Here is a 26860-nt window from a genome sequence, read left to right as displayed (position 1 = left end):
GAAGCAAGAGAGTCTACAGCTGCAAGCAGGAGAATTCCATCCATCATCCATGTGGGATCTAAGCCCCCTCTTGATGTATAAGTGGAGTGGAAATCGCCATCCCAGGGTCCATAGGATGGGGGAATATAATATGGGTTGGAGCGGACTTGCTGGTATTCTACTGTGGAAACTCTGGGACTCTAACAATGGAAGTGATTGTATCACTGATGTGGAGACGGTGGCCATGGGAGTTGCTAAGGTGTGATATGGGGCATTTGCAGGACTTGGAGTTGTCCTGAATGATATTGCAGGGACAGATGCAGGACACTGTATATCCTGCTATAACCCACTGGATGGACTGGGGGCGAGTGTGAACTACAATGTAAGCTATCGTCCATGCAGAGTGGCAGTGCTCCAGGGTGTGTTCACCAATGGAATGACTGAATGTGCCTTGCAGATGAAAGGGGATGTTGATGTGGGAGGAGCTGGGGTGGGGAGTGGAGTATACGGGAACTTCTTACGTTTTTTAATGTAATGCTTTGCGTGATCTATTCATCTTAAAAAAACAGACAATATTAAAAAATAAATATATTTTAAATAAGATAAAAAACAAACACACACATGATTGATTCAGCATTGAATAGACCATCTCTGTAAACAGTATTTTAACAGTTCAAAAGGAGAAAATCAGATGAATATTTCATTAAATGGAGAAAAGCACTTGACAAAATTAATCACCCATCCTCGATAAAAAGTCTGAGCAAACTAAGAATGGAATGGAAATTCATCTTGACAGTTAAATATTGAATGCTTCCTCTAAAATTAGAAATGGGAAAAGGATCTCTGTTCTCTATTTTATTCAGCATTATGCTGTATCTCCAAGACAGTACGGTAGTGCAAGAAAGTAAAGTAAAGGCATGAATCCTGAAAAGGAAAATGCTCAAAATAATAAGTGAATTTAATAAGATAGCAGGACACCAGATCAATATACAATGACTATACAAAAATAAAATGAATTTTTATATTATGGGAACAAACAATTGGGAAATTAAATTTTAAAAATAATTTGCAATGAAGCAACAAACATAAAATAATAGTAAAATTAAAGATATGCAAGACCTCTTCTCTAAAAACTAGAAAATGTTTCAGAAAGTAATTAAAAGAAACATAAGTAAATGGAGTGACAATCCTAGGTTTATAGAAGACTCAAAAGTGTTACGATGCTCTATCTCCTCAACTGATATTTATTTTAATACAGACCCATTAGAAATTCCCAGCAGAATTTTTTGGGTAAACATTAATAATCTGAGATTAAGAAACATTCCCAGCGCCTAAAATAGTTAAAGCCTCTTAAAAGAAAAGAAAAATATCAGAGGGCTCACACAACCTGATTTCAAGAATTAATGTAGGTAAGTGGATGTAGCTCAAGTGGCTAAGCACCTGCTTCTTATGTTCGAGGTCCTGGGTTTGATCCACAAATCCTCCTAAAAACAAACAAACAAAAGAAAAAACCAACTTTCATTGAGAAATGGTTGTAGCTCAGTGGTTGAGCAAGTACTCATGTATGAGGCCCTCTTGTGTTCAATCCCTGGTACCTCCTAAAAAAAATAAGAGAGAGAGAGAGAGGAAATAATTAATATAGATCTAAAAGTCTCAAGACATATCCTATTGGCTTAATTTTAGATGACTAGATCAATGGAAAAAATAGATGGCCCAGAAATAGCCCATTAATTGATTTTTTAATAAAATTGGTTTTATATTAAATTGCAGAATTAAATCAATGGAGAAACAATAATCTTTTCAATTAATGATACTAAAACTGCTAGCTAAAATATTTTGACAAAAGTGATTCTCAACCCTTACCTTACTCCCCATACACAAAATTACTTTTTGGAATATAAATTTAGTCATAAAAAATAAATTAGAACATTTCTGGAAGAAAACAAAGGCTCATATCTTCTGAGCCATAGGGTAGAAACTAATTTTTAGGATGCATAATATTCTAAACATAAAAGTAAAATAAATTAAGATACATTAACAAAATAAAATAAAATGGCCTTCATCCAAGTTAAAAATGCCTGCTTTTCAAACTATATTGGTAATATCAGGATGGCAGAGAAATATCAGCCAGGGATACCCCACCACAACAGCTTGGCCTGAGAAGCCTCTTCCTCCCTATGGGGCAAAGACTACCTTCCCTCACCAAGAGATAACTGGCCTGGCATGGGTCAAATATTTCTGCTCCCTCAAGGGGCACCTCAGGTATCAGTGGGAGCACCAGTGGCATCGCATATAACAAGCAGACCAAGAAAAGAAAAAAAGAACACAACGTTTTGGAAAATTAAACTGCCTTGGAACCATAGCTCACAAGAGTGGGCTAGGAATGGTGAGCTGAACTTCAGCAGCATACCTGCTTGCTACAAGAAAATATTTAAAAAGGACTCAGTCTTCTAACATAATTGGCAATATGTCCAGGATATTAACAAAAATAAGCCACCATAACAAGAATCAGGAAAGTCACAACTTGAATGAGAAAAGACAATTGGCAATTGAATGCAATATTCTTTGGAATCATAAGCTCTCTGTCATTTAAAAGCATAAAATTGAATAATAAAATAATATATTTTACTTTTAACTATAATAAATAGAACGAGTGGCTACTATAGCACAGTGAAAAATGCATTTTTTATGCCATTATTTGGAATAGGCTCAAGCTTAAAAAGTATTAGTGAATAATGATAACTGCCTGCCTTATTTACTTATCTAAATTTTGTTGTAGATGTTGTTAAAACATATCTAAGCCATCTGCTTTTAAACGGACTATATTTGGAAAAGGACTATAGTTGAAAACAGATTGATTTTATCTAATGAGTATATAATCTAGTTAAGCTTATTTAAGTATATTTAAAGATATAATAAACATTTTGAGATATTTATTAAATGTCCAGAAAGACTTCAGATGATTCAAAATCCACCTCTTCTTTACCAAATAATGAAGAATTTTCTGAGATAGCGTTATTTGAAGGCCTTTCAACTCTTGTATTAATTGAAATTTGAAGTCCATTAATTCAAGAAGTGCTTAGTAGGTATCTGCTCCAGGAAAGGACTAACTTCTAGGCACTAAGGATGATGTGAGGAAGCCATATAGGGATCCAGGCCAAGTTAAATACAAACACACAAAAGAGTTGTAGCATTTTTTTTTAATTAATGTAGGAGTACTGGGTCATTGTCTCATGTTTTCCATTCATCCACACTATAACGGTTACCATTCCGTTAAGCATGTCAGGATGATGGGAAGAGCAGGATGAGGAACCAGGATGCCAAATCTTTATTGTGTCTGTGACTATCATTGTCTACTTCTGTGAATTTTGTTCTTCTTTAGTAATAAGCAAATGAATTGTGACACATTTATGATTATCATAGCTAATTGCTTTGTTGAGATTTCTTCATTTCTGGGTACAAGCACAGATTTTAGTATATGTGGCAGTTTGACATTATTGATGAATTCCAAAAAGAAATACTGATTATGTTTGTAAAAAGGTCTGTTCCTCTGGGCTAGTGATGCCCTTAGATTGTCTTGAATTCAGAGGTTTCACTTTTACTTGATTAAATTACGACTAAACTGGTGGGGCCATGGCAGTAGGACATTGAGTCCCCACCCCCTTGGTGAGTGGGGACTCACAGAGAAAACCACACAGAGAGTGTGGAGAGGAGGGAGTTGGAATTTTGATGCTGGAGCCCTAAGAAGTAAACACACAGTAGAAGAACACAGGGGAATAGAGACAGCTCCATAAACACAGCAGAGGCCCCAGGAAGAGAGAGAGCCTGATAATCTACAACGGACCGTGTGGAGAGCACAGAGCAGCTGAGCCTGGAGAGGAATGATCCCCTAGAGAGAGAGAGACAAGACTTATCCCATTCTACAGCTGATATTGGAAGAAGCTGGAACCATGGAACTTTAAGAGGAAGAGGAAGGCTGAACCCTTGCAGATGTCGGCAGCCATCTTGCTCCAACATGTGGCAGCAGACTTTGGTAACTTATACTTTATGACCTGGTAACTGTCATATTGAGCTTCTACCTCAAATAAATACCTTTTATAAAAGCCAACATACTTCTGGTATTTTGTGTCAGCACCCCTTTGGATGAGTAAAATATCATATAAATGCATTTTCATTTTATTGTTAATAAAATCGATACTTACACACAGTCCAACACTGCCATTTTTTGTTTTGACAAAATGTAGTACTATGGTCACATATTCTAATGGAAGCATTGTTAAAAAATTATTTTGTACCACTACTTGCTTTAGAGTACCAGGTATTTCTTTCTATAATAAATAAATAAATACAAAATATTCTGAAGTAATAATTTTCTTTGGACCGGGTATAACTTAGGTCTGAACCAGAATGTCAGAACACGTTTCCTAACTCTTCACTGTATGCCCATTGGAGATTTTGTCAGACTCCTTCTACGTATTGAGGTCGGATCTGCCCTTTTGCCTTTTTCTCCTCTACATGTTCCAGTTCTTCTCTTATGAAACACATACACACATTCAGTAGAATCAAAATTGACTTTGATATTGACTAGGAAGCTGTCTTCACAACCAGTTCGTTTTTGTTCCTGATTAACAGGCTTTGGGGAAAAATATCTGTTTTTGAATGATTCATGTTTGATAATTAGGTATTTTGTTTCTGGAGAAAACTCTATAAAGTCCACTAGTAAATGGCAGATATTTACTAACCAAGGTTTTATCCCACACAGTTCTAGAGGAAACAATTGCTATTTTCACACTTGGCAAATGAGAAATCTTACTGATCTCAAAATGTTTCTTGAGGGCACTAGAGGAAAATAAAATAGTTTAAATGCATAGTTTATCCAAATTATAAGTCTGACCTGACAATTCTATTAAGTCACTAAATGGGATATATTTTCCCTTTGCATTCAATTTACCAATCACACTTGGCCCAGAATTTCAATGAAGATAAATTATATCTGTTGGCAATTAATTAACTGATAATTTGCTCATCCATCTCCATATTCTGCTTTTTTCCAGCTCATTTATTACATTATTCTTTCCTCTTTTTTGTTTTTGATGATGGAGAAACAAATTTGGGGGTGATATTAGGACAGAAATTTCCAAGAAAAAATCCAAGTGCCTTTTAGTGCTTAGAAAATTTAATTTAATTTAGAAGTGAGTGAGACCTGAAGAAGAAAGTCATATGAATAAGACCCGAGGTAAAATGTAAAAAGTGTGATCCTGAAACAGAGTAAGAGTGGAAATCATAGAAGCAGAACACATTTTAGAGTCAAGGGAATGTTGTTTATCATGATCCTTACATCTATTATGGAGTGACTGTGGGTAATTTTTTTTTTAGCCTCTCTAAACTTTAGTACATTATACTGGTTAGGATGTTTAAATTCAGACAATGAAATTACTTTGGTTAGTTAAAGAAGAAAAAACATTCATTAAAGGATATTACACAGCCATGTGACATTCTGGAGGACCAGAGGATTAGATCTGGAGACATTCCAGAAAAAAAAATCACTCTGCATGGCCAATCTGACAATAATATTGCTGCTTCCCTAGAGCACAAACAGCACAGCTCACTCCCATGACGTTCGGCATCAGATGTTAAAATCTGCACCAGGGAGGCCCCTCAAAGCTGGGAATATCTTTGACCTCTCAACCAGACAGTGTTCTGCATGGCCCTTACTTCTTCATGCTATTTTCTAAATCAAGATCTTCAGTAGCTCCATTTCACTGATGGATCTTAGGTTACAGGCTTGTAGCTGTAATAAAGCAGGAAAAAATTAGTTTATACCTGTATCTTGTTCTTTTCAAGGTAGTAAACATCTGGTTAAACCATTAGTTATTGTCTGTGAGTCAGCATTAGCTCATCTCTTCCAGGAAAAGTAAACAACACATGTTCTTTGGGAAGTTGTATCTACTGAAAATATTTTCCTTCCCAGTCTTCTTCAGGGCAACCAATGAATGTTCTGTAATGTTAACGTGCTCTCTTGACTCCCAATAGGTGGGAAAAAGCCATCTATATACCAGGCTTTTTCTTCCTTTGGCAACTGATGAACCTCTCATAAGGCCTTTGGAGTGAGCTGAATAATGGGTTGTAATGAGAAAGAAATAGACATGCTGTTTGCTTGAGCCAAATGATTTGTACCTTCAGATCCTGCTGGAACATTCTATATGATGATGAAATGCTGCTGGGCATACTCAGCTTTACCTAATGGTGGATAAGATAACCTAAATTACATTATGACTGACTCAACCTGCTCATCATTTGCTCTTTCCATGTCAATTTCTGATCTCTATCAAGGCACAGTAAGGAGGAAAATGTTGTTCCCTAAAAGAATATTATTAATTAGTGAAAATCCCTTGATTTGCTCCAGAATCCTAGGGGTCTACACTATTATTCTCCTATCTAAAAATTTTACAGGTCCTATACAACACCATTGCCTTCCATAAATACTTGCAGTAACATTGAATATATTGGCTTATAAGGATCAAATAACAGAGCTTCTTGCACTGAAGAGTGAACTCTAGCTCTGGCCTCTATTTAATTCTGGAAACCAGTCAAGATTTTTTTCAATGCATCAAATATTGCATTGACTTCAAAATCCAGAGGATTACTAAACATTATTGCTCTTTCTTATGGGATAGAGAGATGAAATATGGGTCAAGAGTCAAAGAGTTGATACAGCACTGAGGCAAAAAATGGGAAGAGGTACTATTTCCCCTGGATGATTGAAGAGGGGAGAAAAATAATTTTAAAAAACTTACTTCTTTGTTTTCTGTTCATTGGACATGAGGAAAAAACAGTACAGCTCAATCCCTAAATAAAGGTTTCATGATAGGAAAATTAAAATTAATGCTGGAGCTAAAGAAGAAGAGAACTGAAATTAATGTATCCTGGGGTGAATTTTTAAAATGATATTCTAAATTTATAAGTGATTTAGAAAAAGTGATGGTTTGGTATGTTGTAGAATTTAAGAGAAGTTCAATTATTTGAGTATAGAGAGGCCAGGACTCAGGAATGATTTTGAGAAGGAAAAATGGTTTATTGACGGCAGGCCGGACTCGGGAACTTCTGTTTGAATCCGGAGCCCTGAACAAGATTTTCAAACATCTTTTATACAGAGAGGAAAGGCCAAATGGTCCCTTTGTTTCAGTTCTCAATAGGCTTCAATTAGCATATATCTCTTCCACATCTTAGGTAAGCTTTTAGCATGGACTCCAGATATTCTAGATAAGCTTTTAGCATATTTACTTTTTGCATTTCCCCTAAATACTTAAAGTTTATAGCCCTTGCATTGTTAAACATTTCCTGGGACTGGAGCAGCTGCCACTGTCCCTAAGGGCAGGACTGCAGCCTCTTACCGTTCCACACCCACAAGTCAAACAACTTAGTTATCTCTGAAGAGACAAAGAGCCTTCCACCCATAGCCCACATCAGGTATAGAAAGAATTAAAGGACTAAGTTCTAATACCACCAAATGCCAACTGTGAATTCTCAAAGATCACTTAGTTTAATGTTCCAAAATCCAGTAATCTTATTTATTAAATGGTTTTAATGATAACAAATATGATAAACATGATATGGCTTACTTATTTTAAAAGTTTTATTTAATATACTAGAGAAATGTTGATTATTTTTACCAGAGGATAATCATTTTTGCTGTGCTTCTGCATTGATTTGTATATTTTGGATAGATCGTGCAATTTCTTCCTTGACCCTGATTAATATACTCTGTGAGTAATATTACAGCACATCCTTTTATAGCCAAATGTGCAGCTAATGTTGCAGAAATTTCAGCATCCTGCCTATCCATTTATAATGTAGGGGTAAAAAATTGTGATGGAATGCAGAAAAGGAATCAGAATAAATTGAGCATATTTTCAACATTTTTAGAGGCTGGTACTTAAATTAACAGAGACAGATGCAGTGAAGATGAACCAGAAGTATTTTGTAATTAATGATCAAAACACTTTTCTCCCAGTAGATACAAAGGATAATGATGGGAATGAAGGATTCCAAAGCAAGAAGCCCCTCTCCTGGCATATATATTTTGAAATCAGCGTGTCCCATACTCTCCTCATTTAAGCCACCACGTTTCGGCTTCAACTTCTAAATATATATTCTAAATCTGACACTTTCCTTCATCTGAAGCTGTTAGCACTCAGAACAAGTCACTGTAATTTCTTGCCTAGATCCGCAGTAGATGCTTTTTACCCTCCCAATTGTTTGAGGCATATTTTTAGTACAATAAGCTGCACATATTTATAAGTATATAGTCTGATCAGTTTTGACATATGTATATGTATTTGGCATATGTAGTTGATTAGATTTAACTCAGCATCCTATCACCTCTAAAGGTTTAGTCATGTCTCTTCATAACTTTTCTCTCTTTTTCTCTATCCCAAGACAAACACAGATATGTTTCTATCACTGTAGATTAATTTGAAATTTCTAGGCCTTTATTTATATGCTATCATATGCCAGGTACTCTTTTTTGCCTGGCTTCTTTCACCTGGCATAATTACTTTTGAGATTCATTCTTTATTGCCAAGGAGTATTCCATTATATGAATATACCACAATTATGCTTATCCTCTTGTTGATGATGCTTGATTGTTTCCAGTTATCAGTTCATTGGCTTTTACAATTAAAGCTGCTATGAATATGTTTATAGAAAGGTTTGTGTAGATATCTTTTCTTTTTGCTAAATGTCTAGGCTTATTATCACAATCTGTGAAAATTTCTTTTACTCCACATTCTCGTACCTTTTGATTAAATCAGTCTTAATTCTGGCCATTTATAAGATGTGTAGTGCAAAGACTAATGATGTTGAACACCTTTTCAAGTGCTTATTCTTCTATTCTTATTCTTTTGTGATATCTGTTCAAATTTTTTGTCTATTTTTCAGTTGGACTGCATATTGAGGTGTGAGATTTCTTAATGTATTTGACAGATGTCCTCTGTCTGCTACATGTGTAGCAAGTACTTTCTATGGGTCTGCGGTACACTGGAATCTTAACTGGTCTTCCTGCTTCACTCTTATCCTCCTTACAAAATGTCAGTCATTTTAGGTCAGTCCCTTGCTTAACAGCCTCTAAAATTTTCACTTTGCACTTAGAATAAATCTGACCTGCTCACCGTACTTTATGAGGCTTGGTGAATTCTGACTTTTGTCACCTTTCAGGTCTCATCTTGCCCCACTTTGTCCCTCCCTCTCTGTTTCTACTCACTATGTCTTTTTTTCTGTATCTGGCACACAAAGCTAGTTCCTGCCACAGGACCTTTGTTTTGCTATTCTCTTTGTGTGAAACACTCAGCTGCTCAACTTTTCCTGGCAGTTTCCTTGTTGTCATTTAGGCAACTGCTTAAATGTGAGTTATTCCCTGATTACTCTAAATCAATCCTGCTTTATCTCAGGGACCTTATTTTACTGATTTATCAAAAATCTAAAATTATTTTGTCCTTTTTTAAACTTTTTCCTTCTGCCTACCCCAATCAGAATGTAATGGCACGAGATGAGGGGTGATTTCTGCAATGTTCACTACCACATTTTTAATACCACAAAAAAAATCCTGGCATAGGAAGAGCTCAATAAACACATTCCGAGTGAAATATAATGACTATGTGATAGTGGTTACCAGAGCTGCCAAATAATGACCCAAAAGGCTAACTGTGCACACTGCTTTCCAACTCCCCACTTAGAGACTTTGTTGGTGGCTTAAAGTAGAGGGTGTTGGGAAGTATTTATACGACTGAAATTAGCAAATGCCCCAAATCAGGGCTTTTTCTTATTCTTGAAAGCCAGTAATTAAAGCTATGGCATGCCCCCATTAGAGTTATTCTGCTGCATGCTTATTAACTCATTTTTGATGAGTTCTGTTTTAACCCTCAGAGGATGCTGGTTTTGATAACAGGGACTTGGAGTTTGCCACAAGTGAAAGTGAAGGAGAGAGCTGCAAAGCTGCTGGGGTTTCTGGTACTATGCTGGTGTTTCTGGTAGCTCAGCTCTCTGGGAGGATCCTCTTCTAGACCTCTGGAATTTGCTATTTGGGGGGCAGTGCTCCTCTTTTCAAGTCTCAGTGCTCACAAGCACTGCTTTACCCTGGAGGTAAACACCACTGCTGCCTTCTGGTTATCAAAGGTTAGGTATGGGGTCCTCGGCCCTGCTTCTAGAATGTAGGGTCCAGCTCATGATACTGGCCACCCCAGGTTTCCCTCTGCCTTTGCTATCCATTCACTTGGTCCTGAGGTAATGGATGGGCCCTCTCTTTTGCATATTTTCAGCTGTGATTTACTGTTATCTTTCCCCCCATCAATTCCATTATTTCTGAAATACTTATTTCAGGAATGCCGTATTATCTGTATTTTATGCATGGCACTGTCAATTTTACATAATTTAAAAATTAATGTTTATTGTTAAGGGAGTAGGGGTAGGATAGAAGGTAAATGTTTCTACATGGTGGGTCACCTGATGTAATGGTATAACTTGAACTTGAGCAACTAAATTTCTCTGCCAATGAATTATAATACTTGATAGTATATTAAACTATTATATTACTTAATCAGAAGCTAATAATTTCTCAGTGAAAGGAGCATAGGTGTTCCGGCTGGCTGGATTTTATGTGCTCCAACTTCTAGTTCTCTCTTATAACCAAGAAGTAGACCATTTAAAAAACTAGAATGAATCAAATGCTTTGGTTTAAATTTATTTAATATCTTCATTTCCTTGAAATTACTTTTTTGGTTGTTTTTAATAATGGAATTACTAGGTATGGACTTATATCTCTTGGCTCTTTCCATGTCAATGACAAGGAGAAGCAAGGAAAAAATGATAAATCCTTGCTCAGCGAACCAGAGTAAAATAAAACCATTCAGTCGTTTAGCTTATATTACCAAGTGTAAACTGCGGTCCCTTCAGAACTATCGACATAATTCATGTTAGTATACATGATGAATTTGCCTAATCATTCACTCTGATGCACTGTTGACAAATATATTTTATGAAGAATGCATTAAATTGAATGCAAAACATCTTTTTTTTAACTTAAGATATCTGAATCAAGATGAAATACACAAGTGAACAAGCTGGAGATGTGAATAAAATCAGAAGGAAAAGGATTGTGATATTTTTGTGCTTGACTACACAGAGAAGTGTGTATTTTTTTAAATTGAAAAAAGTAATTGTGTCTGTGTGCATTCAATTATGAGGTAATAAGAAAGAGAAGAGCATGTCTGGTCAATATTTATGCCTATAATTACTATTTCAAAATATAAATTCTTTATAATAATTTGGGTAATTCATTACAAAAACATTCTTTTTATATATTCACTTTATATTTATCAACTAGTTTGATTCAAAACCAACTGAGGCTCAATAAAAAGAGTTTAGGAAAATAGAGACAACATTAAAAAGTATGGATAGTCCCACAGCCACACACACAACACAAAATGGCATGTAATTTTTGTACACCTTCTCTAGGCACACAGAGTGGTATTTGTCTTTTTTTATCCTGATGTAATTGGTATCATAGTTAAACAAGATTTCTAAATTTCATAGTGAAATTTGCTAAGTGGAACAGTTTTTCCAGAGAATTCCATGGGTCTTAATATATGGTTATTTCTCTGATGAAAAATGTCAAATTATAATGAAATGACTTTTATCATTCCTTAGTCAATGAGGGTCTCATTCTCTCCACACTGTCGTGAGTATGTCCTATGTCAACTTCCAAAAAACATAATAAACTGTTCTCAGAACTTTCAACTAGTTGATAGCTATGAATAGCAATTGTTTTACTGGGCAGTGAATGTTACTAGATACTGTGAATTTTCTTCTGTTGCAGCCTCAGTATTTATGCATCTCAGTTCACTTACCTATGTCTTCATTTTTTTGTTTTCTCAAATATCAAAAATTTAATATTACATATCTGAGATTAATTTTGAGATAATTTCAGATAATTAATTCTGAGATAATTTCTGTTGGCTAGACAAATGAATGGCACATGGAAAACATCCGTAGATCACAAACTATAAATTATGATAATGTAGTTCCAAACAATGAAGTTCAAAACAATGCTGCTGGTTCTTCTTCATCTTCTAAAACTTAAAGGATTATCTTTAGCCACCTTGATACACGTCATTTTTTATAAAATCTGTTTTTTTGTGTGTGGTTGTTTAAATTAATAGACTTTAATTTTTAGAGCAGTTTTAAATTTACAGAGAAGTTGAGCAGAAAGTAGAGAGTACCCATACATATCTCCCTCCACAGTTTCTTCTATTGTCTTATAATTGTGTGGCACATGGTCACAATTGATGAAAGAATACTGATACATTATTAGCAACTAATGACCATTGTCTACTTTAGGGTTCTCTCTTTGTACTGTACATGTCTGTAGGTTTTGACAAATGTAATGTGTACTGTCTTGTATCCATCATTAGGATATGGGATGGCCTGAGTCATTTTGTGGACCCTAGAAAATTATGAGACTGAGAGGAAGCCACTTTAGCCACTTGGTTTAGACCAGATCAGGAGAAGTAGGGAGAGATGAGCTGTGTGCCTGACTGCCGGTAACTGCAGCTTCAGGAGACAGAATCTCTGATGATACCTTGATTTGAACACTTTAACAGCCTCAGAAATGTGAGCTTTTACCTAGTGAATTCCCATTATAAAAGCTAACCCATTTTTGGTATATTACATTGGCAGCCTAAGCAAACTAAAATAAGATTTCATACAGTGTCATTGCCTTAAAATTACTGGATCACCTGAACCCCTGGCAACCACCTATCTTTTACTGTGCCTGGTTTCTCTTATTTAAAAAATGTCATATAATACAGTATGCATCCTTTTCTGACTGGCTTCTTTCTCTTAGCATTGTGCATTTAGGGTTCCTCCATGTTGATTCATGGCTTGATAGCTCATTTCTTTGAGTTGCTGAATCATATTCCATTTTATGGCTGTATGTCAATTTATCAATTCTCCATTTAAAGGACACATCTGAATTGCTTCCAAAGTTTTCCAATTATGAATAAGGCTGCTATCAACATTCAGGGGCAGGTTTTTATATCAACATATTTGAGTAAATACCATGAAGCATGATTTCTGGATCTTATGGTAAGGCTGTGTTTAGTTTTGTAGGAACAGCCCAACTCTCTTCCAAAGTAGTTGTACTATTTTGCATTTCCACAAGTAATGAATGAGAGTTTCTGTTGCTCCACATCTTCCCTGGCATTTGGTCTTTTCGTTATTTTGAATTTTAGCCATTTTTAATAAATGTATGTTGGCATCTCACTGTTGTTTTAATCTGCATTGACTAATTACAAATGATGTTGAAAACCATTTCATAAGCTTATTTAGATCTATGTATCTACTTTGATGAGGTTTCTGTTCCTCTCTTTTGCCCATTTAAGAAGTTTTCTCTCCCATATTGTTGAGTTTTAACAGTTCTTTGAATATTTTGGATATGTCCTTGTGCTGTATTTAGTCTTTTGTGGACACCAGAAAATGATGTTCCTATAGGTGTAAACCTCTTGCATGTGGAAACTTTTAATTAGATCCCTTCAGTTAAGGGCATTTGATTAACTTGCAGGATCCAGGTGGGTCCTAATCGTCTTGGTGGAGTCCTTTATAAACAGAGGACCAAAAAGCTACACATAGAGAAAAAGCCGCAGAGGTGGAGAGAAGGAACTCAGGATCATAGAGAGGAACCCTGCGAAAGGAAGTCACAGACAGAGCAGCCAGAAGCTGAAGCAATGCGACCCATATACTTGCTATATGGAGGGAGTCCAGGATTACCAGCTGCTGACTTTCTGTGAGACAACACTGCTGCTGCTGCCTTGATTTGGACATTTTCAGAGCCTTGTAACTATAAGCTACCAAGGCTAAATTTAACACCGGCATTATAAAAGCCAACCCATTTCGGGTATATTGCTCCCAGCAGCTTTTAGTAAGCTAAAACATTCCTTTATCAGATCTGTATTTTGCAAATATTTTCTCCCAGTCTCTTGCTTGCTTTTCATTCTGTTAACTGCATCTTTTACAGAGAAGACGATTTTAATTTTAACATGTCCAGATCATTTGGTTTTCCTTTCATGGATTGTGCTTGTGGTGATGTATCTAAAAAGTCCTCACCAAATGCAAGATCATCTAGATTTTCTACTATGCTATTTTCACTTGTTTCCTTTTACTTGATTTTGTCTTCATCTCTGACATAAAGGGGGAGCGATAAGTTATATAAGCTTTAAAGTATATTAATAACTTGATAAAGATCATTTGACCAGAAAAAGTCAAACTTAATTCAAAATTGGATCAGCTGACCCTAAATTTTATGCATTTATATTTTATAATTTAAATACTCATCAGATGTTTTGTTTATTTATTTATTTATTTTTATTCATTTTATTCCCTTCCACCCCATTGCCAGATTTAGTGGAAAAATTTTAAAAATATATCAACAACTAGTTTTGTTTTTTTTTTTTTGCTTTTAAAAATTTGCATACATTAAGACCTTTGAAGGTCTGTTTTTCCTTTGGCCATTTAATTGTGTTATATTATCAAGTCTATTTAATTCTGTTCCCAAGAGAATGTAGTGCTTGATGATAGATTCATATACAGATCTGATTAATCTCTCAGTGCATGACCAAAATCAGTGTAACAACATTTTAAGGATTTTTTCTACAAAATATAATTGCATTAAATAATAAACATCAAATCTGGAATCTCAAGTCTTAAGTGTCTAACCTTAGTAAGCTCATTTAAAAATAAGCTGAATTATAATAGTTTGAAGAAACATAAAAATTTGTATTTAGTCAGGAAACATTTCATTCTAATAATAAAAGGTTTACTATTTTTTAAATTCATTTTTCTTAGTGAAGTTAGGTGGACAGTAGTCTATAAATAATCTAGTTGCACTGTAGTTGAGTCAGATACTTTGTGGTTTTATGTTCATCTCTGATTCAGTTGACCCATCTTTGGTGATGCCACAAAATTTGGTCATTATTTAAGGCAATTTCTCATATTGAATTATTATTTCCCTTTATTTGCCTATTTGAAGTTATTTAAATTATAGATAAAATTCATAGTATGCAAAAACAAATGTGTAAAAGAAATTTAAATAATAAAAACTTTAAGTGACTTTTTTTCTTTGTTCATTTATACCCTGAAATTGTTGAGTCTCCAAACTGCACTAAGATTTTCAGACACCCTCCATATATAATTGTATTGTCTAATTAGTGGAAATTTTTCCTTTACCTATTTTGGCCTCTACTCTAGTTTGTGATTACCAATATACCTCTTACTCAAATCTTTTTCAATTTTTATCTAGAACCAAACATTTATGTTTATATTATGAAATTATTGGGTCATATAGCTGATCATAATTTTTTCTTTGTGTGCAATGCTGGAATGCTCTGATCTTGATTTACTATTTATCTCTAACAAGGTGTACAGGAAATTATGACAAATTAGCGATGATGCAATCATTTTCCTCTTTTTTATTTTTTTCCTCTGCTTGATTTCCACACTTGGGCTTTCACTTTCTTACACCATTTGTGACTTTGTTAGCTGCATCTAAAACTCTTTATCTAACAAGCCTGAGTTTAGAATAGAGAAATAAATTGCAGTGCCTTTTCAAACTTGCCTGGTGACCTAGGTATGTGGAAAATCCTAGAAAGCTATACTACCACTTAGAGTACTAAAAAAATGATATGGTTAAAACTGGTCCTATAAAGAAAGGGATGGTGTAGGAATATCAATTGTTTAGGAATATATGACTTTTATTTCTGGCTGTAAATTCAAAGGAAGGAAGAATCTTTAGAAGGGAATCAAGTCTTCTAATGCTTATAATCATGCCATTGTTAAAATCACCCGTGTTTCCTGGTGTAACCCTTTCTTTCATCAATACTAGTCCTGAATCCATGCTGGTTGGTATTTATTCCAAAGAAATCTCCATGTGAAGGGAGTATATTATCTCTCCCCCCCCAATTTTTTTTTTGAATTATGGTTTATAATAGAAATTTTACAAATTCCTGAAGGCTAACTATTAACCTGATGTGGTTTAGTCCTAATTTTCATTGGAACTATTTTTAAGCCTAGGTTCTGGTCCCACCTCTACCAACCATTAGTTTTTGACATTTTTCCTTCACCTATTTTGTCCTCTACTCTGGTTTGTGGTAACAATATTACCTGCTTACTCAATTCTTTCTCAATTTTTAAATATTTTTAGGCAAATATTTAGCTTAAAAGAACTTCAGTTTCCTCTTCTATAAAGCCAAAGGCTTAAACTTGAAAATCTCTGTGCGTTCCAACTTTTAAAGTCTGAATTCTGTTGCTTCTCTTATTTCATAAATATTTCATGTACTTTCAAAGAATGGTATTGATACATATTATGATAGTGAATAAATATTTAGTTTTTCATTTACAGGTTGATATTTCACAGTCAATACAGGTAAAATAAGCCCAGTTAATTTTAACTCTTATTCAGGTCTTATCTCACAGAGAAAAATAAACATGAAATCTTAAGAATTATATGGAAATACTCATCACTAGAGTATGTATTCTTGAAAAGACATAATAACTAAAGCATACTCCATATTTTACTCTTTGCATTGAATTGTCATCTGTGACAGTTTGAAGCTTTTGTGAATCTCAAAAAACATCATGTTCTTAGAACTAATTCATTCCTGTGAGTATGGAACCCTTTGATTGCTTTAGATTCAGTTAAGGGTCTTTTAATTAGATCACTTTTGATTAGATTGCTTTAGAGCCTTGATTGGACTGAGTCAGTGAGGCATAACACAGGTTGGGTCTCAGCCCCTTTAATGGAGTCTTATATAATCAGGAGAACTGAAAGCTAAACCCATGGAGAAAGACAGCTGTCATTTCACTGTGCCAAGTGAGAGAGGACTCCAGGATCTCCTATAGCCACAGAAAGACAGAGAAACCTAGGAAGGCTGAGAGAGAAGCCAGAGGCTGGAATCAGCAGAGCAGCCCAGAATAGATGAACCATTGTGCCTGATTTCCTACAGCTGAGCTTAAGGAGAAGCCAGCCAGGAGGAAAAAACAGAGAGTGATTGGTAGTCCTGCCATTTTCCCTTGACATGTGGCAGGAATCCAGGATCTGCCAGCAGCTGACCTTTGGTGAGAAGGCATCTCTCATGATACCATGATTTGCCTTTTGCAACTTCAGAAATGGATGCTTTTACCCTAATATATCCCTACTGTAAAAGCCAAACCATTTCCGGTATTTTGCTCCTAGAAGCTTTAGCAAACAAAAACATCATCCTATATAGAATTGCACATACTTGTATATATTATATGATGCATTAAAAAAATAACCTGTAAAATCTCTATTGATTTTATGAATGTAAATAAAAATAAAATATATAACATCAGAATGGTTACTGACATTATAGAAAATTTTTAAGCCTTATAATCTGATTTTTAATTCCAAATAATACTCCATATTACTTCAATTATTTAAACTTTTGGCATGTTACACAGATCTGCTCAAGTAGCGATATAATGCAGTGATTCTACGCATTGATTCATCATCTTATGTAACTTTAATGTATTGACTCAACTAAAATATTTTCCTGTATTTCTCACTTTTTCAATACCATTTCAAAATGCTGCTTAATATTTTTTCCCAGAGAGAAGAAGCTTGCTAGGTAAATTTTGGTATGGTACCTGAAAACAAGCACTATTAAATCCATGATGATTAAATTTTGACCCTCAATATAGAAAATTCAAAATAAAACTGAATAAAGTAAAAAAGACAATTTCAGAATTTCCTAGGAACGTTGTGATTTAATGGGTAAGAACCAGATTTTGGAATTGGATGCATATAAGTTTAAATCATTAGCCACTTACTATACATTCTTTAACTTCATGAGATGTAGTGTCTTCCTCTACAGAATGAGAAAAATAATGACTCATCATCTCATGATAAAATGTATTATTAAGATGCTTAGCATAATACCTGGTATATGGTACATGATCAATATATTAGCATTTATGGATGTATTACTATTCTTGGACCATGCTTCACTGAGGACAGAGAGAATTTGCCTTAATTGCACCCTGCTATATTTTCTTATGCCTTGATGCTCCTGTCTCAGTACATAATTTGCCAGCGTGAAAGCTCTCCCTCGTTCCATTTTCCTTAGAGCTCAAACACTTAGCAGGAAAGGAATTCTTTGTATTGTTTATAATAAACACACACAAAAATACCCATAAAGCCACACCCAATATTATATGATGACAAATACTGAGGAATAAGACATGCTATTTTATTAATAGGAGACAAATTTAAGAGAAGCAAATCCAGGAGAAAAATGATGTCATTCTCCTTGTCTTTATGGATCATGATCACGTATCACCATGCTCTTCAAGAAGTATAGGTGGTATGTATGATTACAAGCAAAAAGTGTCGAGCCAGAAAGACCTTGTCACTTGCAAACTCTGTGACCTTCAGAAAGTTGTCTTGCACAGCTAAGATTTGTTTTACTCTTCACTGTTAACATTTGAACTTACCTTGTATTGCTATTGTTAGACATGCTTAGCATTCCACCTGCTTGATACTAATTACCCTATTAATGGTACTTATTTCCTTATTATGGTTATTAATACACTGATATTCTGACCTTCCTGCTGAGCTAATGTGGCAAGATTGGTTGAAGGAAGGTAGAGGTCAAACCAAATGTTTCTTAAAAAGAGAGTTATTAGAAGATAGGTCAGATAGCTGTTGAGGGATGAGAAAACTTTAGAATTATTCATAAAGTAGTTTTGAACCTAAGCAGAGAATGTGGCTGCACAATGAGATTACCACTGTGCTTAGGTTAGCAACCTGCTCAAAGGAAAGAAAGAATTCACTGGCAAGAAGGATGGCACTTGGGTTTTAATTATTTGACTGTAATGTCTCTTTGTCAAACCCTGGATTGACAGTTAACCCTAAAACATTCATTTCACTTTCCTCACAATTTGATCCTGATAATTTGTTTTATTAAGTTGTTGCTTAATTACAGGGTATCCATTTATCAGCCCATTATCAGCAAAATGGTCCATTCACTAAAAAGTGCATTTTGCTTCCTTTAGCATTGTAATTTTTGTGTATTTTAATTGCTTTGGTAAATGTTTGCCCTCAACAAACGTCCTCAATCAAAACATTATTAAGAAGGACTTATATTACAACCTTTCCCTGGAGCCCATTTGCTATTATTTTCCTTCTAGTTTAATCTGTACATCTGAACTAAAAAAAAACTTTCAGATTATTTTTTGAGACCTATCAGCTATCTTTCCATGTATTCCTGTTATCTAACCATATCACTGAGGAGCTGTTTTAAACTCTAATTTATACTGGACTCTTCTAGCTGGTAGCATTTCCTTTCCTTCAGTTCCATTTATTAGGTTTTCTTTTCCTTTTCTTTGTCTTATTTCCTAACTTTAATTATTTTAAAAATTTTTCTAATAGCTTTAGTAATGTGTAATCCTCATGCTATACAATTCCCTCACTTAAATTGTACAAGTTAATGTTTTTTATTATATTCACACTGTGTGCAACTATTACCACTGTCCATTTTAGAACATCTTCGTCATCTTAAAAAGACACCCTTTAGCTATCAATACTTAACAACCCCCTATACCTCCAGCCAGCTGTAAGCAACCACTATTCTACTTTCTGTTTCTGTAGGTTTGCCAGTTTTGGACTTTCAAATGAATGTAATCATATAATGTGTGGTCTTTTGTGACTGACATTTTTTTTTTTACTTGGCATGGTATTCACCCACACATCCATATGTACTGCATGTAGCAGAGCTTCATTCCTTTTCATGGCCAAGTAATATTCCATTGCATGGAAAGATCACATTTTGTTTATTCCTTTGTCAGTTGATGGGCATTTGAGTTGTTTCCACTTCTTGGCTATTATGAATAATGCTGATAAAAGCATTTGTGAACAAGTTTCCGTGTGGACACGTTTCATTTCTCTTGGGTATATACCTAGGAGTGGAACTGCTGGGTTATGTGATAACTCTATTTTTAATCATTTGAAGAACTGCCAAACTTTTCTAAAGTGGCTATGTCATTTTACAGACCCACTAGCAATGTATGAGCATTCTGATTTTACCACATCCTTAACAACCTTTGTAATCACCAGACTATTTGATTCTAGCCACTCTGATGGGTGTGAAGTGATATCTTACTGTGACTTTTATTTGCTCTGATGAATAATAACATTGTGCATATTTCCATGTGCTTTTTGTCCATTTGTATATCTTCCTTGGAGAAATGTCTATTTAGATCCTTTCTGTCCATTTCTTTTACTGGAGTTATTTGTCTTTTTAATTTAGAGTTTATATTGAACGTACAAGTCCGTTATCAGATACATGATTTGCAAATATTTTTTCCCATTTTGTGGGTTGTCTTTTCACTTTCTTGATAGTTTCCTTTAAAGCAAAAAGTTTTAAATTTTCTTGAAGTTCAATTTACCTATTTTTTTTTATGCTGCTTATGCTTTTGCTGTTATAGTTAAGAATCCTTTGCCAAATTCAAGATCATGAAGATTTTTCTCTTTTTCCTTCTAAGAGTTCCATAGTTTTAGCTCTTCCATTTAGGTCCATTTTGAGTTAATTTTTGTTTATGGTGTGAGGTAAGTGTCCAACTTCATTCTTTTGCCTATGGCAATGTAGTTGTCCCCGCACTTTCTTCTGCTTTTTGGTCTTTTTTTTTTCTAATGTGCCTTCATTTTCACTAAGTATGTTTTTCTGAAGCTCATTATCCTTTTTCTCTTACAACATATTCTTATGGAAGTCAACAAAAATTCTTAGAGAATAGAGTAGACCTCATTAGTCTAGTCCTTCCTCCTCTCAGCTAAGACCTTGTCAATATTTTCTAAGGTCTGATGCCCCTATTCACATCCTCCAAATCTCTGAACTGTCTTTCTCCTTTACCTCCAGAATTCCTTTTTCAATCAAGATGGGCATGTACTATTGTCAGCATTTTTTCTTCAGAGGTGACTGTTTTTCTGTTGAATAATTCCAAGAACCTAGTGTTCTCTTGCACTTAATTCCCTGTAAATAAGAGTCTGTGGAACCATCTTCCACTCTTGATCGTTAATGTGATCTGATATATGCCAGTTGAGTTCATCCTGCTAATTGAGACCCTCCTTCCAAAGTGAGTCCTTGGAGCTGATTTCTGAGTTTTCTCAATTTTAAACCTCAGAAGCCCCTTTGATGCTGCACAGCTGTTAATCTATTAAATCTTGATTTGGTTTTTATTTAACCTTACCTGTCTATTGGGATTTTTAGTGCTTCAGTTTTACTACATTTGTTGAAGATGTCAGCCACGAGCTTTTTCTTTTGCTAACCTTTTTGTTCAGGCAGGTTTTGAGAGAGATTGGAGAGCTTTAAAGTATTTGCACCCACAACTGTTTGGTCTAGTTGTATATACAGATTCTTCACTAAAACTATATTCATATTTGTGTATATGTCTCATGACAATATTTTAACTGGAATGGTAGAAAATTCTTCTCAGAAGAAGGGATATATATACTAGTTGGGACCTGAAAAATAAGAAAGAACTATATATTAAAAAGGTGGGTAGTAGGATTCTTCCAGGCATAGCAGAACATTTGCAGAGGTGCTGCGGTGGGAAAGAGATTTATTGGAAAATTAAAGGAAAGAAAATCAGTGTCACTGGATCAGAGGATGAAAGGTATTTAGTGTGAGAAGACATAGGAAGAGCAAGCAGAGGCCATTCTTACGTGGCTCTGTGGGCCTTAGCAGATAACTGTATGTTTCCCCAAGTACAGCGAGGAGCATTGGTAAATTTTCATGCAGACTAGTAACATGATTTAATCTAAACTTCACTACCGAATTTACATACATTTAAGAATGTGTGGTTTAATTAGTATCAGAAGAGAGAGAAAAAAGTGCTTTGAGCAGAACACCAATTTTGAGGGATCTTTAAAAGAAAATGGGTTTGCCCTCACCCAAAAATACCTCAGTCTGAAACATAGCAGGAAAGGAAATTTGAAAATGCTAGAAATGGTTCCATAATCTTAAAACTCAAAGGCAAAATATGCAAAGAGCTAGTGGGTGTCCTGGAGGAATGGAATTTATGCTTGGTTGTGGAATAGTATTTGAGCATTTGAAAGTATCAACTCTTCCTTTCCCACACACACATCCCTCAATCTTACCATCACTCACTACCCTACTCACATCTTTCTCTTCACCAAATCAAACTTTGGGAAGCAGAGACACTTGTTGCAGGTATAGAGTGGAACCTTTAGCCAGACAGACATGGTAGAATCTGAGTAATGCCCTTACCCAGGAGGAACAAGGTCTCTTAGATCCCAAAGAGGAGTTACTGGTTTGTATTCTACTCTTGGCATGTCTTGTGATTCCCTCATCATCAATGGAGACCAATTAAAGCAAATAAAGAGATGTCCCAGAAATTTGAAAGGCAAATCACACTTACAAATGAAATCGGTTTGCTGATCAGTCTAAACTCAGTAGAGTACAAACATAAAACAAGTTGATTTGATCCAATCACAGCCTTAAAGTACCTTCTTTGTCCCTTTATATTATAGAGAGATCTAATACTTTTTTGGTCACATATTCAATTTTACTCATCTTTCTCCTCCTGAAACTTCCACTTCTTATCTGGTTTATACTCAAGGCTTTCAAATCAGCACAGGCCAGGTTACAGAGCAAGTTATTTGGAGTGTAGGAGTATAATCTCTTCTCTTCTCCTCAACATGTGAGCTCACCCGTCTGTAACCATGTAATGGCATAAAAGTAATTATATTAGGTGCTTCATCTTGCCCGTTCCAGTCACAAGTACAAATTTTGAGTGACCACCAATCAGCCCTGTCTTGGGGTATAAACCCAACTAGTAAGGCCTGTGTCATCATATGGCTTGGATGAGAAGAACTGCCTTCAGCTTCTCCAAACAGCCCTTACCGCTTCTGTTTTTTGTGCTGAATAGTTTAAAATTGTCACTGACTAGTATCCACGGCAAAGTTCTACTTCCCTATGGGTCACTATAAAGGCAAGAGCCCTAGAAGCACATGTGCTTCTTCCCTACTCCCTCCAGTGACCCTCCTTGGATCCCAGGGTAGGTGACCCCAGGCCTTCTCCCCTCCTCATTCTTCCCTGTCCCCTCCTGACCCTTTGATCTAATGAAGCTGTCCATTCATCCATTCATCCATTCTCATTGTCTGGCACCATGTTTGCATCTCATTAACCAAAGAACTTCCACATAACATCCAAAACAGACTCTTCTGAGAAGATGACCAAATGTTGGTCACACAGAGAAATGTTTTCTCTCAGTCTAGCACACCAATTTTACCTTGCTTCCAAAGTCCTCTCATCTAGTGGTCTTTTTTGGTGCCAAGAAATTGCCTTTAAGCTTGGCTATCTTTTTTGACATCCACATAACCCACAGAAGTGCTGGTCATCCCAAATCTAAGTGTATCAGCTGGATCTATTGATACCCCATTTTCTCTATAGACTTCTTATTGCATTTTTCTTCTCCAATTTGTCCAGGAGGAAGAACAATCGATTTCCCCCATGACAGAAGTTGGAGGAGAATTAAACGGCTGAATCTTCTACTTTGAGGTAACTCTATCCCAGAGAGTGATTTTTTTGGAATCTCCCCTTTATTCAGCCAGAAGTTGGGAGAAGCACTTCTCTGATAGCTTAAAGCTAGCAGTAGAAACATCGGCAGGGAGGGCTAGGCTGCTGCTGCTGATAATTTTAGTGTGGCCACTCCTTGGTAAGCCAGAGACAGTATATTTACCTCCAAATACTTATCAGCTCTTTTTGCAGTGTGGGTTATTACTGTCTTATGATGAGCTGTATTGAGATATAATATTTACAAATTATTTCATACATATCCAGTAAAACTATTTAAATAATCAAATGAACCCAAACTGAAGGACATTTTAAACAACTATCCTGTACTCTTCCAAAATGACAGTCTTTATTCTTAGGAAACACATTGGAGCATTTAAAGGTAAAATTTCAGTATGTCTGCAACCTAATCTTCCAGTATTCAGGGGGAAACAAAATTAGAGTGATAGATTAAAAAAACGTGGTAAAACATTGACAATTGGTGAATCTAAATGAAGGGATATGGAATTTGTTGTACTATCATTTAAATTATTTCTCTAGGTATAAAATATTTAAATATAAACATGGAAAAAGAGAAAAATAATATTCATACTATGTGTTTTCTTAATTTTATCATTTAAAATTTTTTGAGGTATATATTTCTATTACTTTTGAATAGCACATGTGAAATATATAGTCTTGGTTTGCAAGACTGTCATAACAGAGCATGACATTCTGGGTGGCTTAAAACAACAGAAATTTATTTTCCCACCCTTCTGAGGTTCATAAGTATAAAATAAAGGGTTCAATGAGAATATAATTGTATAGGTGATAAATCATAGTGATGTCAATTAAATTGACTATGAGTGTGTATGTGGTTTTTGTTTGTTTTTGTTTTTTGCAATGTTTAGTTACAAAAGCCACATGCAGGGAGAATGCAGATGGTAGGTTACTTTTGCAATTAAGATTCATGTAAGGGAATAGGGGAATGAATAAATTAGGAGCAAGCAAAGTGAAAATATATATAATATAATATATATATAATGGGTTGGACCAGAATTTAAACGTTAATAAAGTGGAGCCAGGAGAAAGCTGATGGATAGTGGGATGGCTGCTGGACAAATGGACTGATATTACCGTGAAGTCAAAGTAGTGGTGTCCTTGAATAAATAGATTGGAAGGACAATGGGTTCTTTGAAATTAGGTTTGCAAGGTAATTCAGTTTCTGATGATGGAAAAGTCCAAGGTTTAACCATGGCAATTTATGGCTGAGATGAAGGGAAGCAAAGGTCAATGTTAAGACAGTCTTCGGCGGGGTATTGCATGTTAATATATCTGTAGGTTAAATTTACTCAAAATATTGACATATGGTATTTCAATTCAGTAGCAACTAAAAATACCTGATAAATGATCACTAAAAATGAACTTATAATGGAAATGCCAAAGAAACTTCATCAGAGCACTGTGATATGCATTCATTCATTCATTTGCCCATTTAAGAACTATTTCTTGAGTCCTACCTTGTGTCAGAAAGAGGATTTATCTTTAATGATTTGTCTTGTTCTCTCTTAAATCTCTCTAACTTGCTGAAATTTATTTTCTAGTGGTAAGTATAATTATCACTACTTTAGAGTGGGATTTCAAACTTATAAAAAACTCTGAATTCCAGAGTATTTGAGGTGACCGGCTTTTTCTGTCTTTACTTTTGTGATTATCCTGAGAGATATTCAGAAAAAAGAATACATCAACATTACAATTTTAAATGCTTGTTATGAAATCTAAGCTAATTTTAGAAAATCGAAAATACTGACAAACATAAAATATAAATTTAAAAATCACAATTCTATTAAATTTGTAAGTATGAGATGATTAGACTAAAGTGAAAGCATGTTGTTAATATTATATTTTAACTGTATTGATAAATTGCCTTCCACAAAATTTTATCACGAATTAATAGTTTTAAAGGCTAAAAGTGATTAAAAAGCTAAAGAGAATCTACTTGATAAATGTCATCTCTGTGAAAATTTATCACTCCCTTTCCTCAATATAGTTGTTCTTTAAATTTCTAGTTTTTATTTTTGATATAAAAGTATTGATGTTTATAAGACAGAAACACAAAAAGTAAATGATGTAGATACTTTGATATGTGAACAACATTTTCAAAATACGTTATATAAAGGCTTTGTCAGGTAAGAGAAATTCAGTCCTTGTATACAAACAAAGTGTAAGCTAACCCTTTAGAGCTAACCAATAACCATTTCTGAGCAATCTAGTTCACATTGTTAATTAATGTTGTAGAAAAAGGATATTGGTAAGATAGAAACTCATTCACTAAATGACTCCAGAAGCCTGATGCAAAGAAATGAAATGATTATGAATTCATCAGATGTAGTTGCTACCTTTAAGAATTTTCAGTCATTAATCATATGAACTAACCCACTCTTTTCTACTAGTTAACAGTAATATTGTAATATTTTGCAACATTGTCAAGAAGATATTTTTTTCAGTACTGAGACACAACAATAGAAAAATCCCATTAGATTGTTCCTTTTGGAGTAATGCAAACGTTCAAAAACTGACTGAGGTGTTTCATTGCTCAACTCTGCGATGAAAATGAAAGCTACTAAGTAACCATTTTCAATGGATTGTATAAATTATGGGACTGTATAACACAGGGAATCCAGTGGTTTATGATGAACTATGGTTAATAGGAAAGATATGAGAACGTTTTCTTCTGAACTATAACAAATATATAATAATAATGTAGTGTTAATAATTAGGTGTTTTGGGGGAAAATAGACCAAATATAAGTTACGGGCTATAGATAGTAGTAATAGTTTAACAATGTTCTTCCAAAGTTTATAACAAATGTTTCACAACAATGCAAGATATTGATGGTGGGGAGATGTAGGGAAGACTTGTATGATGATATGCTTGTTTGTTTTGTAAATTCACACATTTTACTATAAAAACATATATATTTCCCTGTGATAAAAATAATTTTTTTTCCTAGATTTCTGAGTTAGAAAATGTATTAGAAAGTGTTTAGTACAAGTGGATCTATTTCATTTCCTGCAACTTATAATACATTTGTATATTTCTCAGTAGGAAGGAAAAAGTAACACTAGGGTTTAATCAATTTATTCTCTTTCTTTAATTGCAAGTACAAACTCACACTTTAAAGCATTATTTTTTTCCGAGTCACAACTAAAAATTCTGAAATTCAATAATTATCTAAAATCTGA

The sequence above is a fragment of the Dasypus novemcinctus genome, chromosome 4, assembly GCF_030445035.2.
Source record: "Dasypus novemcinctus isolate mDasNov1 chromosome 4, mDasNov1.1.hap2, whole genome shotgun sequence".
In the NCBI taxonomy this organism is placed as follows: domain Eukaryota; kingdom Metazoa; phylum Chordata; class Mammalia; order Cingulata; family Dasypodidae; genus Dasypus; species Dasypus novemcinctus.
Note: the sequence above shows the minus strand (reverse complement) of the source record.